Below are 20,225 nucleotides of genomic sequence, written 5' to 3'. Positions count from 1 at the left end.
ATAACATCATCAAATGAGACTCAAAACAGAATCTGTATTTACCATGAGTAACGCGACAAGTACCATTATAAGAGCAGGAATTACCCTTACGAGATCACCACAGTTCTAAATGATGCTTTTTGTGTTGATTTTTTATTTGCTATGTAGATTGTTTTGAATTTGTTCTGTTTTTCTTTCTACTCTGAGTTCATGTTTGTTTAGTTATTAGAATGAAGCTAAACACAACATACCGATCAAATTGCATTAACTGTCAATTTCTTGAAACAATGTTTAATAATAATTTTTTTTCCTTTTTGTTTATTCAGGTCAAATATTGTTTTCATATGCCAATTTTTAAAACATTTGATTTGTGCACATGATTCAAAAAATCACTTTTTATAACTGTCTGGATAGTTCATAGATGTAGTGTGTGCAATATATAATTGTCAGACTACTTTAATAGTTTATGTAGTTGAATAAAACAATAATTAAATACTTGACATACAGCATATACAGCATTTACAGCGATCAAAGGTTGCTTTATAAAAATGATAGATTTAAAAAAACAAAACAAAACAATTTTTTTTTATTAAATTTCAACATCGACACAAGAACATCATTCGTAAATTTAAATCAACATGTAGACATCAAATCTTTTATGGTAATATTCATTACAAAGCACACACATGTTGGCATTTACAGCAAAAGCTTATCAAACCTTTAAACAAATTTATTCAGAAGGAATATAGTTACAATACTGTTGTCAGGTTATTAAAGATGGACTATTTTGGTATTAATATTGATTCAGTCATAGGGTCTTTGCATAAGGAATACACTTTTTCTAAATAAAGGCAACAATACTATACCGCTATTCGAAAACCAGTTGTTGAAATGATACGGGTTATGTTCTTTTCATATATTTTATGATATTATAATATTAAACCCGAACGGGAGGGATTGTGCTTGATTATCATATAATGAAGACATAATAATGCAAGCAGTTTAATTGAGGCTTGCAGCTGGCATGTCAGTATCTGCTGTAGTCATTCGTAAATTATGGAATCATTGTCTTTTTGCCTAGTTTCTTTTGCTACCTATTCTAAAATCGGGCTCAGCATGAATTCTACATTGCATTTTGCTGCGTGTTTGGGTTTTTTCTACATTGACTAGAGGTAAAGGGGTATGTTGTGATCTCACTAAACATGTTTAACCTCGCCGCATTTTTACGCCTGTCCCGATTCAGGAGCATGTGGCTTATGTTAGTGTTCTATGATTTTTATTTAAGTTCATTTATGTGTTTTGGAATGCAGTACACATTTTAGTTGAGGGGTCAGCTGAAGCCCGTCGCCGGGTATATAAAAAAGAAGATGTGGTATGATTGCCAATGAGACAACTATCCACAAAAGACCAAAATGACACAGACATTAACAACTTAGGCTTTTCACGCTGTGTTGAAGACACGTAGGTGGCTGTCGGTTGTTTTGTGATCTTTCGTTGGGATGTTGTGTCTTTGACACATTCATCATTTCCATTCTCAATTTAATATGTGTATATAAGAAAAACGATTCTCTAAAATTTTATTTTTTTTATTTTTATGTACTTGTTTTTCATGGTAAAGTGTATTTACGTGTGGTAAACTATTGTCATTTATATGAGTGGGTTTTCTTATGCAAAAATCTTTTGTTCAACTTTTTTTTCAAAAGAATCGGTGTTAACGTTCTCATTGAGAATAACAAATTAAGGATGTACACCTCTGAGGAGCTAACAAGTTCTAGAATTAAACTTTTTTTCTTTACCATATTTTTGGGTTTATATGACTGTAAAAAAATAAAGAAAAAATCTTATGGTGGTGCACTTCTTTTTTGGCTACGGCCCTTTGAAAATAACCAATTTTGATGATTTTCTTACTTTTTATAAACTTTTACCTATTTTTGGGCTATTATCGTGACAATAATAACAGTTCTACAACTAAACTTTTGTCCATATGTTTAATAAAGATGAAGCGGACCAATCTCAATAAATTTAACCAAAATAACTATAGGCAAGTGTTAAAATACGACAGTTTTATCATATTCTGATGCTTTTTTGTGTCACATTTACCATGCTGTCAATTTTGTAAATTTGTGACTTTTCTCAGTTTTAAGAACAAAATGCATATTATTTCAATTTTTTTGTTATAAATGATTGAAAAAAAATTGAAAAGACAAAAATGATATGGCATGTACACGATTCCTATTAAAAAAAAGAAATAATAGATTTAATAATAAAAAAGAAGATGTGGTATGATTGCCAATGAGACAACTGTCTACAAGAGACCAAAATGAAATCGTCTTTTTTTGTACCCCTCACCTATTTTCTCAACATTTTAGCAAAAATCGTCTTTTTTTGTACCCCTCAACCATTTTCTCAAAAATTTGGCTAAAAAGACTGACTTAATTTGTCGTAAAATTTGAAAACTGGATTTTTCAAAAACTATACATTGTAGATACACAATATTTTCACAGAGTTATGTTTGCTTAGACTTTTTTTTTTAAATTCATTGATATTTTCCACTGGTATCACATGTATTGGAAATAATTCCAGAACGAGATTTCAGCAAGACTTAAACGTCAGAAGAATACATCCTTAAGGATGATGCATTGTATATGTTAACGAGAGCAATTTAACAACAACAACAAAAAGAACAAAAACGTCCGGAATAAAACCCCCAACTCAAACATATTACCGTTACAAGCAATACTAAAAGCAAGCCAAAATGACTTAACTTGCACAGATGAAATCTTGTTTAGCTTTACTGTAATGTCGGCACTTTGAGTGTTATTGATTTAACAATGTCCAGGAAGAAACTTTGCATTGCATTGGGCACATCTCAAGAGAAGTTTAATGCAGAAATAAATATTGTCTAATTTAATAACACGATCACTTAGTGGAATGATATAAATGCCCTTAAAATCAGATGCAGGGTTTAACAACCTTTCATTTTTTTCTTAAAATGTCTTGTACCAAGTTAGGAATATGGCAGTTGTTATCAAATAGTTTTATTATTTAAGTATGTTGCATTAGCGTTTGTTTTTGTTGCACTTCAGTGTCTCCGTTGTTTTACTCTTATAGAGTTGTTCTCGGTTTTAGTTTATAACTCGAATTTGTTTTCTCTCAATCGATTCATGACTTTTGAACAGTGGTATATAAAGGCAACAGTAGTATACCGATGTTCAAAATTCATAAATCGATAGAGAAAAAACAAATCCGGGTTACAATCTAAAACTGAGGGAAACGTATCAAATATAAGAGATTTACGACACAACTCCGAAATGTAACACACACAGAAACGAACTATAATGTAACAATGGCCATTTTCCTGACTTGGTACAGCATTTTATGAAAATGTTATTTCTATGATACACTTTATCTTTATCAGTTACCGCCCATACACTTAGAATAACTTTTGTAACTCAAAATGTTTTGCTGTCTTAAATCTTGATCAGTTTAATTGAGCTAATCATAAGTACCACATTCAAAATTGTGTACGCAGTTACGCAATACGCGCGTTTCGTCTACAAAAGAATAATCAGTGATGCTCGAAACAAAAACAAAAAACTTCATTAGCCCAATAAAGTGAGTAGCATTGATGGTCGAAAATTCTTTAAGGGTTTGCCAGATACAGCTTATGATAATTATTCCTGGCGCAGAAAATCCGTAGTATTTTGAAAAGTTTGAATGTTTGTAAATAGTTAATTTTTAAGTATTATCATATGAATAATGCTTCGTGTCAACATAGAAACACCGACTACTGCGTTTGTGATACCCTCTGAGAGAAAATCTCAACCATCAGTGGCATGGACTCATGACAACTACTATTACTAACTAGCTACTGTGTTTGTTGTATTTTTCTTTCTTTTTTTAATAAATAATTTCTATAACGTTGTGTATTAATCATATTTAATATTCATAAGTATGAAATTAATGTTGATTGTTCTGATCCTTGTGGGTGCTGTGATAAGCAATAAAAGAGGGACGAAAGATACCAGAGGGAGAGTCAAACTCATAGAAATAAAATATTTGTTTGTGTGTTTGTTTGTTTGTTTGATATATACCTACCTTTACATTGTGTACGCTAGACGAGCGTTTCTTCTATAAAAAAAACTAATCAGTGATGATCGCATCAAAAATATAAACAAGTCCAAACAAAGTTGAGTTCAATCTAGACACAAAATTCCGTAGGTTTTGCAAAAGATAGCTAAGTTTAAATATTCCTAGATACTAAAATAGTGGCCTGATCAGTAATTTTACTGATTGAGTCTTTTTCACGATTGTGTTATATTTTTAATTGTGTTAAATTCCCGACTGAGATATCTATATTGAGTTTTAATTCGCAAATCAAGTGATGCATGCATAGCAGAAAACAATTTACCTGTCAACGCACCTGTTCTCGCTCCTTTTGGAGCTCTTGCGGTTTCCTCAGTTTTTGTTTACTACTCTGAAATCCCTTTACCAAATTGACTGACGAGAATTAAATATAACTAGACAACTGACACCTTAATCTCTATCTAATAAAAAGTATGGATGACACTGAATATCATTAAATGAAAGAATGACATGAGCCCTCCCTTAAATAAAGTACGTCTCTGAATTATTCCAAAATATGTCGTTCTTGTAGATGTAAAGTAGATAATTGATACATAATATTCCTATTTCGATCTTATGAATTAACTCTCCCGGTTGATCTGGGTCATCCGGGTTAAGACGTGTCTTGAGATAACTGTATTATATGTTGCACATATTGTAAATACAATCATTATGACGCGAAGATGTTTGCTCTATGACGACAAAGTTGTCCGAGAAAAGCATATGTTGGGTGATCATATAGAGTTTTATTTTGCGTATCAATTAGGTCTTAAATAAGAATAGACAAGTGAAGATTTGATGTAATTTACTACAAATCCCTTTTCGAAAGATGAAATATTTACTGAATGAAATGACGAAGGACCATTATTTGTAGCTTAAGTTACATTAACACATTTAACTTGTGTATTGGGAAATCAAATTCCCACCAATTTGATCAAGACCATGTAATACAATCATATAGAATAATTAAATTCATTAAAGGGATTTGTGAGACGATAAACTGGACAATACATTTTAGTAAACAGTGTCTGATTTACATCTTAAGGGACGGTTAATAAAGCCATCGCTTGTAGATAACATATATATCTACCATTGTACACACAACAGTATACATAAAGTTGGATATAAATAATCATAATACTTTCTTTAAAGACAATTTAGACGCAATTTAAGGATCAATTACATCATGCATATAACTTCTTATAAAAACAAACAAAAATAGTAATATTGACACTTATGTTATGGTATGCGAGCAATACTCTCAATAAAAAAAATCTTTTTTTTTCGTTACCACTTGCAACAATTCTACTTGTATATTTAATGTTTCCAAGATGTGCACAACAACATCTTTTTTCTTTACTCATAATAGTTTGGTGGTTCGTTTTGAGAGCACAATAAACTAAAATACATCTTTGGAAGTTTTATGAAAGAGAAGGCTACAAACTCATGTGATCCTCGTCATTTTCATACAAACTATCATTTGTGTTTTGTTTTTTGTTTTTATTAATTTATAGGTTTCTCTGTTCTGTCTGAATATTATAAGTCCTTAATTGTATTCTATGTTGCACATATTGAATAAAATCGGTCCAATTGAATTCTTGGTTTAGTAGCTTCCTTGTCAGAAGCAACCCTCTATCAAGAAAATCATGATATAAAAATGCAAGCATCAATTGGGAGATATATTCTCCAAAGACAGACACTGCTCAGATATTGCTTCATCAAAACGGAAAGTTTATAACTAGCTAGGAGTCTGAAATCATCTGTTTTGTAGTAAATATTTTGTGAAAACCGACCCTCATTGACAGTTTCTAAATAAAAGTCACGAAATAAAGCGTACTTAACTGTACATACTGTAGCTGTGGCATTCTGTATCTAAAGTTAGATGGAATAGATGCATAAAACAAGCCACCAAAATTAGAGTAGTCAAGTGAGAGGAAATAATCTATAAAGTATAACGAAAGGTTAAGGCTAATGCTAGTTTCTTGATGATCTTCAAAAACTTCCTGTGTGAAATATCTTTCTAGGAATCAAGGAACAAGTTGCAAGAAGAGGAGCACAGTTTGTTCCCATGAATTTGCAGATTGTTTGTGTAAAACGTGTCTGCCGAACGTAACAAATAGGTTGTCTATTAAGAAATCTAAATATCAATATGCATACTGTAAGTTTCAGAGTGTTATCTGTTTAAATCAAAGTGTTATTCTACTTTAAATTATTTTTTTCTTTCCTTAAACAAGATGCTTGTATCTACGTTGGCTATTATTGTTTTGTGAAACAAAGTAAACCTATCTTTGTCAAATTGTTTTTAAGTTTTTAATAGGGAACACTTGTGTAGATGGAGGGAAAAGTCAAATGTTTTTTTAAACTATTGCAAGAGGAAAGAGACTTGGATTGTAGCACTATAAAATTGCTTGGATGGACGCTTATTTAGATAAACACCATCGACATTTTCTTCATTTATGTTTTACTTGTTTTCACTGGTGCACGGGCTTGTTGTTGTCTGTATCTTCTACAATGTAATTAGTATTTTTTCAAGTCCAAATAAAAGTTAAAAAATTTAAACTGCATACATTTCGAGGTAAACAAAATACGGTCTAAAACTGACCATTTTGTACTTTAGAGACTATTGTTATCAATGTTAATGAGAATATTATTAGAGATTTCCCTTTTGCAACCTTTTTTCCCTCATTGCTTCAAAGAAGAAAATCGTCTGTTTGTGAACATAAGAGAAGAAATATACATTGGATTTCAATCAAATTAACAACTCATCTGTAGTTGTACTGACAGCTTCCAATCATTTTTAAGACAGACATATAATTTGATCAGACATTAAGATCATCACGACATCTTTGTTTGTAAATAATTTTCTTCGGTAGTAATGTCATCAAGTAGAAAATACTTCGTTGACAATGAGTCTGCGCATGCTCATACCCAAAATACAATGACAGCCCGTTAATCATCAATTTGTCTACAATTTGATTTACCTCGGTAACAGGACAATCAAATCATCATCTACTTTAACAAGAGCATCAAATATATTAAGTATTACAGTTTGTCTTTTATCTGACGCTATGCGGATGTTATTGTACAACAAATTACACCCAAAAGTAATAAGAGAAATCAATGCATAGTATTCTGATGTCAGAATCAATCAGGACACAACAAAGTAAATACTTCAATCCCGCCGCGTTTTTTTTTTTATTCCATAGAAGGTTGATATTTATAATTTTTATCTACCAAAAAGTTCTTATTCTTGTAACATGTGTTAAGTACTTCATGCAAGCTTTTTATATCGGTTAACAAAAAAATAAGTCATTATCAATGAAATCAAATTGTTTTTGATATCGTTCTGAGCATCAAATTTTCTTATGTTTTTTTTTTATTATTATTTAGCCACAATACATCATTCATGTTTTGAAAATGGTTGCATATCAGATTTAAATTATCAAATGCATTTAACCAATATTACTATTAGATATATACCAAATCAAATGCTTAAAATTATTGAAAAACACTTCCTTAATAACAGCAGTAATATTAGCTGCCAAAAACATGGATTACAATGTAAGGACCTATGGTTTAGAATTTTGTATGCAGAAATTTCAATTCATAAATCATTTAATTAAACCTTAAGAGCTAATTCACAAAATTGACCTCGACGAGTTTTGTTCTGCAACTACTATTTTTTTGGTATAATTTTCTTAAATGTTAGATGCAAAACACGTAGATTACATTAATATCGGAATAAAGAAATGGGTTGTGCAAGCACCCTTTTAATTTTTGTTGTGTTTATTATTTTTTGAAAAAGGGGTGGTGATTTCCAAAAGATCCAACCGCGAATCAATTTTTGTTAGTTAGTAAAAACAAAAACACAATTTTGATTTATAAATATATATAACGTTAGCTGTTAATTTTGAGGACGTCAAAGCTACTTTTATATTGAGGTGAAATTATAAAATGAAGTTACTGAAAGTTATCTTACTGATGTTGGTTTTAGATGTTATCTATGTGAGTAAATAGTTTTCAGGGTTATATATTTGACGGACAAGTTTGTCTCTGACCGCCGCTATTTAACCAGATTTATCTCGTTTTACAACATTCAACATCATTAATTACCGTAAAATATGGCTGATTGGAATCCTCAAGTTTGTCCACAGTGACTCAAATGTTTTCATCGATCAACTGTTTGGAGTTTTTTTCCTATTCATCTTTTGGCAATCAATCAGATTGAAGATAGAGATATCCAGAATAAATGCATAATATCGTTCAGTTTGTATGATTTATTCTAAACCTATTTGACTTGATCTTTCAAGCCATTGATTGAGGTTTAAGGGAATAATGACAACATAAAGTTCGTGATTAGTTCGAAGAAAATTTGTTGAAATTTAACATTAATTGATATAATAATCTCTATACTATGGATCTTGTGCTTCAAATACTTAAAAAGATACTTAAAAGGTAAGTAAATTTGAATTTGTAATTCACGAATTGACGTATACTGGCGGGAATTTCAATAAACCATAAATATACATCTATTTGTAGTTGGAGCTGTATTTGAGTAAAAACAAAATTTGTACATTGTATGTGTTCTGGACCATATGAGTATTTGGACCATACGCGTATGGTCCTGACCATATGAGTATACTGATGTGGTCCGAACATATGAGTATATTATACTCGTTTGGGTATTAACGGACCGGACCATACGAGTATTTGGGCCATATGGGCATTTTTTTTTCAAAAAACTACAAACGTTTCGAAAATACCATAAACTTTATTTAAAAAAAAAAAACAATGAAGGCTACATGAAAATGTAATAATTTTATATTTCAAAGGCTAAATAAAAACGTTATATTGATTCCATCGTTAGTTTTCATCCCTAATTGCATTTAATGTTTGGCTATTATCTATTTTGAATTTATTGAACCATAAAACTAATTTTTGACTCTTCACATTGAATAATCCGCGAAGCGGATTATGTAAAATGTGAAGAGTCAAAAATTAGTTTTATGGTTCAATAAAATCAAAATTAATTATTGCCATTCATTCTAAAAAAATTTCTATCAAAAACAAGGCTTAAAGAACTTTTTTATATTATTTATATTAACAATAATAACGTACACACATGTTGGCGTATGAATACACAACGTCAGAGTGGGCGTGTCGCCATCAAAATTGACAACATTGAAAATAAAACTAATAATTTTAACCAATCAGAAAACAATAAATACACCAAATTTATTTATTAGTGTATGTAGACTAAAGATGTAATTTACTTCCTCACGATACTTTGCTTTTTTTTGCATGTGCACGTCTTTGTTGTGCACAATCCTTTCCAGTTAAAGTTCTTGCTTGCAAATGAACAGTTACCCTTCTTAGCACGTGCATTCCAATGTGTCTACGGTGTTTTAAAGAAGCCTAGGATCTCAAATATCGTAACATAACTGCAGTAAAGCGTATTCACAAGACAACGTAAATAAACTATGGTCCTTGACGGTGACTTCTTGTGTAACTTATAAAAAAAAAGAAGAATTGGGATGATTGCCAATGAGACAGTTCATTACAGAAAGTTTTGAAAGTTATCTTCCCAAGTCGACACATTGTCATTAACTCATAATAACAAATCGGTAATTACCATCGGTATAAAATGTGTTTCTTCTCATTTTAATTAGTGAGTAAAATTAACTATGTGATACTGCTTATTTTTATTTAGTTAATCATTTTATTATAATGTTATAATAAAATGACCTATATACATATGATAGCGTCTTTTTAAAGACGTGACGGCGAAAACGGTCATACCATGTGAAGATTTTTTCAGTCTTTTAAAATTATACGTGTAACAGAGTGTTGATTACCCCGACCATACGTGTACGGTCGGTCCATACGCGAATGGTCCAAGTACTCATATAGTCCAGACCATATATAAGTATAAATTATCCTTTTTAGCTTGGAAACCTCTTTCAGTATATTCGATTTTATAATGAATCAAGTTGGTAGAATGAAAAAAATACCACTATCATTTTACTCACAATCCTCTGTGTAAATCATGAATTTACAGTTCAATGAATAATTTAAATGTTGATGCATATATTGATCGCATCACTGCATTTAAAACTCATCAAAGATACCAGGAGTAAACTCTTGTATGCCAAACGCCCGATTTGTCTTCAAAAAACTCATCAGTTACACTCGAAATAAAAAAAACATTTCAAATAAGGCAGGAAGTTTAGGAGCATGGATGACGCAAAAATTCCGAATGGTTTTGCCAAATAGTGCGAAGGTAATCCTGAACACCACATATACAGGTAAGTCTGCTACATACCGTAACTCAGACATTACATGGAAGTATCTGTTCATAATTAAATATTACGACATATGACATAACCCTTATTTTTGAATTTTAAACACTCATTATCTATATACAGCTATTTGTCTTGTTCTTTATTTAAAAAAAAAAAACTTTCATTGCGATATAGTTATAGTCATCAAAGGTACCAGGATTATAATTTGACATACTCAAGATGCGCATTTTGTCTACATAAGACTCATCAGTGACGCTCATATTAAAATAGTTAAAAAGCCAAACGAATACAAAGTTGAAGAGCATTGAGGACCTGAAATTCCAAAACGTTGTGCAAAATACTGCTAAGGTAATCTATTGCTGGGATAAGAAAATCTTTAATTCTTAAATAATTTGGCAACAGGATTTTTTTTTAAATGACCATATAATTGATATTCATGTCAGCACTGAAGTGCTGAATTTTTGTGCCGAGGATGTGTAAATAGATCACAAATCAATCGTTCGACTTTACATCTACATAGGCAAGACCTTACATCTTGAGACTTACACTTTTTTTCTCCAGCGATTAGTTAATATCTTTACCTCTTCTGTACTAGACTTTATATCTCGTTTTTAGGCTTTGAAACTACTACTCTTTAGTATCTGTATAACAGTAATAGACCTACAAGACTCGACCAACCAAAACCAATTTCAAAACAACAACAAGTTACAATGATAACCACTAAACATTAGGTTCATGAATTTTTACGGTCGTATCTGATTGACATTTAACTAGTTGGAAGTTTTATTTGAGAGAAAATCTCAACATTGTTCCAGAATATCACAGCCGATACCAGGCAATCTCAACCTGACATACTTTTTAAAATTTTTAGCTTAATAAAATCATATTCATAAACAAAAAGAAAATGAAACTATTACTATACGTTTATAGTGACAAAGTAGAACACTTATATGCTGAAATAGGCATTATATAGCTGACTATGCGGTATGGGCCTTGCTCATTGTTGAAGGCCGTACGGTGACCTAAAGTTGTTAATGTCTGTGTCATTTTGGTCTCCTGTGGACAGTTGTCTCATTGGCAAATCAAACCACATCTTCTTTTTTATATTTACATATTGATGAACTCTTTGTTATTTGGTCAAAACCTCACAAAACTGACCGTAATCTACCTGTGGGAGAAACGTCAAAATCATATTGGTCCGAATTATGAACGAGAAAAGCTCTCATATAGTTATCTGTGACATTACATTCTCCTACTTATCCAAATATTTACAGCTCGACAATACATTGATAAAACGTGCCAGTAAACATATTTTCTCACATAACCATTTGGTGAGATTGTATGGTTTACAGGCGTTAAATAAAAAGTAGGGTAAATTTAATACAACTGACATGACAGTAACAATACATAAAACGGCTTCCTAAACTTTACCGTTCTAACACTACTATTGTAGAATTGGGCGACTAATCATAGCTAAAACGAGTAACGCATTTGTATTGCAACTATTTACAACCACTGGGTCGATAACACAGCTGGTGGAGTTTTTATTCCCTTAGGGTATCACAAGCCCAGAAGTCAGCACTGTGCTGACATGAATTATAATTGTTATGGTCATATCTATGAATTAACCGTTGACAAAACTTTTGAATGTTTGAAATTCTAAGGCTTTTCTTCCTAGTACTTAACCTTAGTTAGGTGTGTTTGGCAAAACTTTAAACTTCGATTTTTATTTATTTATTTATTTATGAGTCTTTTGTAGACAAAACGTGCGTCTGGCGTAAATACAAAATTTAATCCTGGTATCTTTGATTAGTTTATTTACAACCACTGAGTCGATGCCACTGCTGGTAAAGTTTTAATTCCCCGATGAAATCACCAGCCTAGTAGTCAGCACTTCTGTGCTGATATGAATTATCATAGATATATATGGTCATATTTATAAATTAATTGTTTACAAAAATTTAGAATTTTTGAATGCTCAAGCTTTTCTACCTCAGGAATACCTAATCTGTATATGACAAAACTTTTAGGAATTTTGGTCCTCAATGCTCTTCAACTTCGTACTTTATTTGGCCTTTTTTGGATTCGAGCGTCACTAATGAGTCTTTTGTAGACGAAACGCACGTCTACCGTAAATAGAAAATGATACTGGTATCTATGATGAGTTTATTTACAACCACGGAGTCGATGCCACTGCTGGTGGATAATTTCCCGAGAGTATCACCAGTCCAATAGTCAGCACGTCTGTGCTGACATGAATTATCATTAATATGGTCATATATTTGAATTAACTGTTTACAATAGATCGATCTATTATGCTAGTTTAATCCACCAAGTGACAATGATGATGCCGCTCTCAAGGGGTATTTCAGCAAGTGACGGTAAAGTGAAAAAAAAAATAGTACCACATATTTTTAATGTTATACAAATTATCTATACTTTTGATGAACAACTATACATCAAGTCCTTGTAAATAAGTTAACATTACAATTTATACCGAGGCTACAAATTTTGAAATCAACTTACCTCACGACTTTTATAAATGTTCTTGAATGCTGAAACGTCTCATGATATTTATACAGAAATATCAAAAATTAATAATTCATTCCCATACTAAGTGACCATCCAAACTGCTATATTTGACAACCGTACGCATAATTTCATAAAGCAATTATGCAAATCATAATTACTTCCAATTTGTGTAAAAGAGGGACGAAAGACACAATATAACAGATCAGTTTAAAAATTTTACACAATGATTTTAAAAATAAATAGTTCGTTCCCATACTCAGTGGACATACAAACTTGGATTTATACAATTACATTTGATAGATAGATTCAACAACACTGACTGTTAATGAGGATATTTGTTCGTTAGATTGTAGAGAATTTTTAAATATACTGTCGACATTTACCCAAAGGAACTAACTTTAAATAATTCAAATATGAACGCTATTATTCTGTCCTTTCCCCAGATTTAAATATTTCAGTTTTACAAGGGGAAATGCCACACTAAAATTTACGACAAAAGGGACTATTTTTCGTTCTCGATTGTTATTTTTCCTTGTTTGGATGGTGATGTTCATTTGGCACCATCTTACTGTGTTTATGTTTCACAACTTGTACGCTATGACCGTGTCTGTTCTGACATTTTATATTTCAAAGAACGTAATGAATGTAATAAATTGTTAAGTCAGGAATCTCGTTTCCACAAATTACAATTGTACTTAAAACTTAGATTCTTCCATATATATAAAGATTTGGTTTTGTAGTTCGGTTGTACCTGTAGAAATCTTATTTCAAACAGGATAGCACATCCTCATTTAACAAAGATGTGGTGTACCGTTCTCGGAGATTTAGAAACAATCCTGGTAAACTTATCGATCAGAATGTGGTGGGGTTGTCTATCGCATTTGGTATTTTGTCAGTTCTTTCTAACTCTGTTTTTTTTATGTTTTTCAAAGAATTCTAGTGATTTTATGATTGTGAACTGCTTTGCTTGAAACACATAATTATTGATTGGTTGTAACGGATAATTCTCAAGCATTTTCTATTTTCTAAGTTCTTTTAAACTCGGTTTTGAAGTTTCTCAAAGAGTATTATGCTTGCCAGAGAAACATATCATTATTGGTTAGTTGTAACGGATACTGCTCAAGCATTTTGTATTTTCTTAGTTCTTTTAAACTCGATTTCGAAGTTTCTAAAAGGGTATTATGGTTAACACTCTTTTGCCATACAATGCATTATACAAGTATCTTGGATGTTTATAATAACAAATGTAAAATACATAAATGTTACAGAGTGCAATTTAAAATTAATTTCGTTATCAATTATTTTTTAAGTAAAGGTTTTAACGAATTACGTTTTCACTAAAATCAAAAATAAACTGCCTTAAAATATGAACAAGGATTTTAGAAGATTATTTTTACTGTCATTCATGAGTCTTTTTCGAAGTTCCAAAACATGACATCTTGATTGAAAGTTTCCGTTTCTGTTTTCAATATTCGAAGATTGGTGATTCTGTTATTGCTGTATGTTCACGTTGTATTTTATATAAAGGTAAAAGATTATCAATTATATACATATATGGAGTTATTTTCTTTCAGAACGACAGGTCATTCTTTTTCAGAATCAACCCGGACGATACCATGTTTCAATGATATATGCTCCAAGGCATAAAATAATGACCTGTGTGAGGTCATTATTTTCCTTGATAAACATGCAATCTATGATTTACTTCAAAACTTTATTCGTCTAATAGTTTTTTGTTGCCGATTTGGAAATTAATTTTTTAAAGTTCAATGGATGATAGGTGTAAAAGAAACCGTCATTGTAGTCCCGCATTTTAATTTTAGAGACAATGTGAAGTTTTGATAATTAATCGCTACAATAAAAAAGCAATATCATATATGTCAGATAAATTTTAATGTAGACTTTCATAAAATAAATCCAGATTTAACATATTTGTGTGCAAGATTTTGAAAATCTTATTGAGTCAAACTGAATAGGTTGATTGATTTTTGGTCGCTTGCTTAATGTCCAGTGGCAAATATTTCATGCATGTTCAGAACGATACACACTGAATAGGAAATCATACTGTGACCTACATGTATTTATATTCGTCTTCGTGTCAGTTCTTAACTTTTTAAAAATTATGTATACCTTTTACTCTATCAAATGACAAACTTATAAGATAATCTTATATTCTATTGAATATGATTAACGTATCTCACGAAAGGGTCGGAAGGTATATAATTATATCCTGATTATCTTTTAATAAAATGTATTGCTATTTGAAAGACAATCTTTCTGAATTTTTCATTCGATTCAAGTAAAATTGTTAAAAAATAACCACTTTTCCGCGATAGAAATAACATGACAAATAGAAAAAAAACATACACCCTCCCCCTTTTCCATAAGCTAAGTGGTACAATAAATTAAAGTACTTACAATGTGTCTTGTATTTGTCATACACCGTTATCGGATGGTAACAATACATTGTGTCTTACTTCATGCAGTAAAAGTAATATTTTTATTGTGTATGGATAATAATTTTTAAAGGGTTTATATCTAAATTATTTAGTGAGTTGTATTTCACATTCTAAATGAGCCGCAGGGCGTATTAAGTACACACTTTACTGATGTAATCTCATTGCAATTTATACCATAAATCTCACTATAATACATAATATTAATACAATAACCAAATATATATTTGCCGACTGTCCAACGTAATCTAGAGATCACAAAGAAAGGGATGAAAAGATCCCAAATTATAAACCAAGTTTTCTAGATACTGATAATCTCATACCTAAGGAATCAGAAATGTAACCATCTTTGCTAATATCTGATTTCCATCTTCCATGACGTTTAATACATCTCTCATTTACTTCTGACCTGGCTGCTGCAGAAGCACCACCAGAACGTAAAGAATGCAAACCTAGGTTCAAGTCAGGAGCTACAGTCTTTAATCTACGTACAATATTCTCTTTTGTGGCTGTATAGCTTAACTTCTTATTTTTATATATCAACTTAGCTAACCCCTTAGACCTAAAAATCGGTCGAAATATAGAATAATCCGAATTAACATCCAAAATAGCAAGTGAAATGTATCGCTTATACATAACAACTGGACATGTCAAAGTGTTACCACTAGAAATAAGTATCTCGCTACCTTGTCTGTATTGATCGGTCTTGGACCGGGGCAGAAAAATAGAAATATGATCATCAAAAATCTTAACATCCCTACATGTAATAGAACTTAATTCGTCATAGCGCAAAAATCCAGCATAGCCTATCAAAATCATAGTCAAATCTCTAACAATAAGCAAGTCATTTTCAAATTCATTAATTTTACAGAGTTCAAGTATTATATCCGATGTAACAGGGTCCTTCTTTACGACTGATTTTCCATTTAATCTCTTTTACATGATTGAGCTAACGAATGAATGTATTTGTAGGATCAACGTAACCATAAAGCTCATGTACCCATTTTAAAGCATATATTATCGAATCTAAAGTACAAGGTGATGACTTCTTGTCAATCAATAAAGTTAAAAACAATGAAACATGAATCGGATCTGCTGGTAATTCGTTAAAACCATATCCTTGAGCAAAAGATCTCCAACGATTATAACTAGCCAAGTACTTTGTAGTATTGTCACTTTTAGACTGGATAAGATAAACCGACATCTTTTCTGCTAATTTTCCAAGTTCACCCGAACATCCTACAGTACTCTTCTCTACAATCTCCACAACATGTTGCCTCAGTCTTAAGCCTGAAAATCGCAAATATGGATCATTAGAACATAATATTTAAAGCTATCAACCTAAATTTGAGTGGCCATTTCCCGAAAATGCCGTTTTTACCGGCACCCTTCACTATAACTTTGTCATTTGTAAGATAAATAGCGTCTGAAACAAAACTCTTAAAAATTTCTTGTGCACAAAGTAAAGGCCAAAATGCCGCCGATTTCCATTCTGGTATAACCAAAATACCATTAGCACGCTCATTGCACATTTTGTTTAATGTTTTTGCAATCAAAGAAGGTGGGGGTACCAACCAATTGTTGTCATTTCCCCAATATTGACTAAAACTGTCAACTGCTTCAGTTCCTGGGCACCACATAACTGAATTGAAACGCGAACAATGTGTATTGTAATGAGTGGCAAATCGGTCTATGCTACACGGACCCCAAATATTGTTTAAGAAACTGAATGTTTCATCGTTTAAAGACCAGTCATCGTGATCTGTATAACGACTAAGTTGATCTGCATACACATTCTGAGCCCGAGGGACCCAGCGAGTCTGAATATTGATGTTTTTCTTAAATATTAATCGCAGTTTTTTGTAGTGACAAATTTCTGCTCCCCACCGTCAAAATACGTGCAACATTTTGATTGTCACTGTTGACTTGAACTAATTTGTTCTCCAACAACGAATCTGGAGTATACAAAACTCTCTTGACGCATTCAAGTTCACGCCAAGTTGAACTCTCAAAAGGTTCATTACCTACCCAGTTACCGAATACTACGGTACGATCATAAGTGGAACAAAAACCACCAAAGCCTACATCTGAGGCATCCCAAAACAAATCGACATCAACATTGTCGTGAAAATTAACTGTGCTTATATTCACACCTTTACTATTCCTTGCTCTGCAAGAAACTCTCCAAAATTCTAACTCATCAATAGCTTTTGATGTAATTTTTACAGATGCCTCCCAGCTTGCTCTACCGTTAACACAAGCATATAAAAATCTTGTTCTCAATCTCACGAGATCACAGATTACTATTTGCATTGATATGAGTTGACCGACTATGCCCGCTAAAATTCGAGCCTTTAACAAAACTTTACCTCTCCCAATCTCGGAAAGTATATAGTTTACAGTTTGCTCTGCTTTATCTATTCTCTCAGGACTGACAAATATTTTACCAGTTTCAGTATTCCAAATGAAACCTAACCATTTCAATTTTTGGCATGGATCCCAAACACATTTTTCATGTGCACATAGAAAACCTAGCTTTTGAAGTTGAAATTTTACAAACTGACTACTTTTTTGACAAGATTCAAAATCTTTACCACCTCCCAAACCATCATCTAAAAACATAATAATGTGTGTGCCTTTAGATCTGAAATACTTTACAACTTCACTGAGAACTTTGGTAAATATGTAACCAGCAGTAGCCAATCCGAATGGCAAGACATTAAAAACGAAATATCTGTTTGCACCATCTATCTCCCATGCAAAACCTAAATATTCTCTGTGCAATTCAACAATTTCAATATGGTGATAAGCACTTTTTAAATCATAGCCATATAGAAAATCATGTTGGTGAAAAATTTCCCTTGCTAACTTTGTGTCTTCATATTTAAATCTCAATTTAAATAAAGGAGGATTGATGTGTCTACAATCCAATACCAACCTGGGTTTGCTCGATTTATTAAAAGCAACGGTATCTCATTTACTTCTCTGATATACAACCTTTTGACAGCAAAGTTTCAATTTCTGACTTAACAAAACTTGCGTTATCAAGAGATGATCTGTTATTTCTAATGAATTTATGATCTGGTTCTGTTCTGAAAGGTATCTTATACCCGTTTTGTATAACATCAATTATACATGTATCACATGTTATTAATCTCCATTCATCGATAGCATTTTTCAATCTACCTACTGGACTAACCGGTTTTTCCACATTAGTAACAAGATCAACAGTTTGTAAACAATCAATTGTTACTGAAACCTTCTTTTGGCGTTTCTTATTTTGGAATTATTGCAATAAAAATTATTATCTGAGCTACAAAATAAGCTTGAACTATCTAAGTTTGATAAATATAAAGAATTACTTATCTTTTGTATTCTATCAGGACAATTATCTGCCCAGTGCCCCCTTTTTCCACAATTGAAACACTTTCCAGGCTTGAAGGAATCATCTTTATCTGCATTCCTGGCATAAGGAACTTGTCTGGGTTTGATACTTTTCTTTGTTTTTTCTGCTTTACTCTTGCGCTCTGCTCTAGACTGAGCTCTTAACATTTTTCTCTCATCTTCGGAGTCTTCTACTCTTGGGTTGGCAACATACTAATTTACCACTTTCCAACCGAGTTGAGAAGAATCTGCAAGTTTAATTAACTTTTGTCTCTCTTGCACAATGTCAATACCTTCTGAAATTCTGGATTTAGCGTTCTGTACGGTCGCTCTGGTCAAATCATGAACTTCTAAGCTTGACTTCGCCTCTTTCAGCTTTGTTAGAACCTTCACACCATACTTGAATTGGTTTTCTTTACCCTTCCTCTGAAAAGTATAGTTATCGGTCAGAGTTTCCTCCATCTTGGCCATTTGAGTCTGCGAAAATTCTTGTTGACTTTCTTGTAAGGTGGTCTGTAAATTTGTCAGTTTACTGTCCATTATACCGTTTATACTGTTCAATAAATCCTGTTGAGATGTTGATATGGCATTGGAAACTTCTCTCGAAATGACATTTCTTAAAGGGTTGCTCAACATATCGGTGTCCATCTTGACTGTATCAGTGTTGGGTAGAGAGTGATTACTCCACGGGATTATTTCCCGCTCATTTATTACATGTACATGTAAACATGTGATAATCACATGAGTAATCAGACGGAACGTTAGTACAATAATTTTCCTCTATACTGCGAAACGCGGAAAATTAAAAAACCTGAACGCATTAGAAAGGAATATCCCACTTAAGTGTTGTCGGTAAAATAGGATACTATTTACAAATCTTTATAAAATTAATATTTTTTTGACGGTATATAAGTCAGATAATGCATATTTTAAGGTTTTTCTTGCCGTCGAACACACCCCTCGGTGTGTTCTACGACAAGAAAAACCTTAAAATATGCATTATCTATAACAGAATTTACTGCTTAAATTATTTAAAGTGTAGTTTTGATATTAGCAGTTTGCATTTTGTATTTATATTTATTCATTTGCCGTTAGTCGGAATTCGCGAGAAATAGAAGCGGCAAGGCATAAATAAAAACACTTGTAAGAATTGTATTTTCATATGAAAGCAATTACATTTAAAATGAAACAAAATTGTATGGAATGAAATAAGGCGGGATTGGAAACAAAAGGGTAACACATTTTAATTGCTACATTACATTAATGAAAAACATAGTCAGAATAAAAACAAATTATTGACATGGGCCCAGAGTGAACATACTCTTTACACACGATGATGTACGAATTGTAGATGCCCCTGTCAGGGATGATTGCACTTATGCAGTAATGGGATATAATCTCTTATTCTCAGGCGAGAACGATTATTTTTGAAAATGCACATTCTTTC

Source organism: Mytilus galloprovincialis, chromosome 4 (assembly GCF_965363235.1).
Source record: "Mytilus galloprovincialis chromosome 4, xbMytGall1.hap1.1, whole genome shotgun sequence".
NCBI lineage: Eukaryota > Metazoa > Mollusca > Bivalvia > Mytilida > Mytilidae > Mytilus > Mytilus galloprovincialis.
Note: the sequence above shows the minus strand (reverse complement) of the source record.